Source organism: Mus caroli, unplaced genomic scaffold (genome assembly GCF_978045245.1).
Source record: "Mus caroli unplaced genomic scaffold, Mus_caroli_1 scaffold_8, whole genome shotgun sequence".
Classification (NCBI taxonomy): Eukaryota; Metazoa; Chordata; class Mammalia; order Rodentia; family Muridae; genus Mus; species Mus caroli.
Window position 1 is genome coordinate 130203280 of NW_028227263.1, and position 1846 is coordinate 130205125.

Here is a 1846-nt window from a genome sequence, read left to right on the forward strand (position 1 = left end):
ATCTTGTCCAACAAGATATGCTTATGCCTTGAATTCTATGAAATACAGATTTCCAATGGTCTAATCTCTTGGTTTTTTCTCCTATCATAATCAGACCTGGTACTTCAAAGGAGACCAATTTGTTAGAAAGGAACTCAAAATAATGCTCTATTTTCATCTAATTTATTCTGTAGTGTTAATGTCCATTCTCCAAAATGATATCTGGTGGAATATCAAAATAATGGGTCTGGACTAGTATTTATCCATAAAAAAAGCAATTACATATTGAGGACTGTTGTTTCCTAAAATTAGTACTGAAGACATTTTGAAAAGGTAGATGGAAATTTTATACATTGGAAGCTTCCTAAAAATGAATAAAAATTACTTAAAAGCTGTTATAATATATGGGGCACACAAGGCCCCAACTAGAAATCATACACTACCAAGTAAAATCTCCATTACCAAGAATTGATAACATCTTGTGAGTTGTTGGATAAATAGGTCTAATGTGACCCCTTAAACATTACAGGCTATTGTCAATGATATTTTTTGTTTACATCAATAACATGATGGTAAGGTCCTATTTCTGATGACATGACATAATTTCTCTCATTGAACATGGAGAAATTGAGCTGGTGTTCAACCAGATGCTTCAGCTTTTTTGGGCAGAATATAAACTAGATTTAAAATGCTGCATTAAAATCAACACAAATACCACACTTGGGTACCTACAATGACTGTTCTATTTGGAAGACAGCACTACAGAGAACAAACAATGCACAATGCTTGTTCACTCACCGCTCTACTTGCTGGTTTTCATTATAAAGTATTCTTCATCATAGAGTGTCAGTTGTACCTTTGTGAATAGAAGCCCAAATCTTGTGCTAATTAAAGAAAATCAGAGTTTTGTTTAAAATGCTTTAAATACCTGCATTAAACTACATAATTTGCCTAGAATACAGGTACTCTGGATAGCAATCAAAAGGATTTTAATATGAACGGAATCCTTAAGAGCAATAACAACAAAAATAAAACAATTTTTTTCAAGAAAAATAGACCAATTGCTACAAGGTGTCATTATGTGAAGATACTATTTTGAAGGCCTAGGCACAGGTGCCTGTGGAATTTGCCACTGGTTTTCTACTTCATGCCTGGAGAACCTGACACAACAGAATGACATTTGCAGAGTGGAATATTGGAGTAAGAGACCTGAGGTTGATGGCTACAATCACATTCCTGTGTATTAAACGGTTACATTATAATTATTCATACACCTCATTGGTCCAATAGTAAAAAAAAAAAAAAAAATAGAGAACAGCATCTCAAAATTTATCTCATTCCCAGTACAGTTCTAAGGCTTAACCATTTTTTGCCATTATTTTCGGGAGGCAAGTCCTTGTTTACAATCTGATGGCATTCACACTGTAATAGTTTCCAAAGATACTGGATGAAGAGGTTGCTGAAGGCCATCACTATGAACCATATGGCCACATAAGGACTCTTGCATTTTCCAATTCAGGCACACTTCCAAAGTATTACCAATAGTCCAGTTTTATTTCTGTCCAGGATTCTGTGTGCCAGAGATCAGATATAAGCACACATACATATAAGCATCAAAATTACAGTCAATAGACTCTGAAAATTGAAAATGGCAGGCATAGTGAGGTGGGTGCTGGTCAAGTCAGATCATCATTCTTGACAAGGGCAAAAGAGAATGCCCAGATGCTTCATCTATACTGCTTGTCATTAATAGTTCTAGAAGGTACTGTACACACTATAGGAGAATCTCACATAACAATGAACCCTGTGACCTGCAACAGTGACTTATCTTCAAGAAATATTGCTGCATTAACCATAACTGTTATGG

General features: G+C 35.0%; 1 pseudogene; it reads right to left on the bottom strand.

The window, feature by feature from the left end:
* Positions 1-1308: 1308 nt before the first annotated feature.
* On the bottom strand, positions 1309-1638 carry LOC147003528 (protein kish-A pseudogene; annotated as a pseudogene).
* Between the last annotated feature and the right edge of the window lie 208 nt (positions 1639-1846).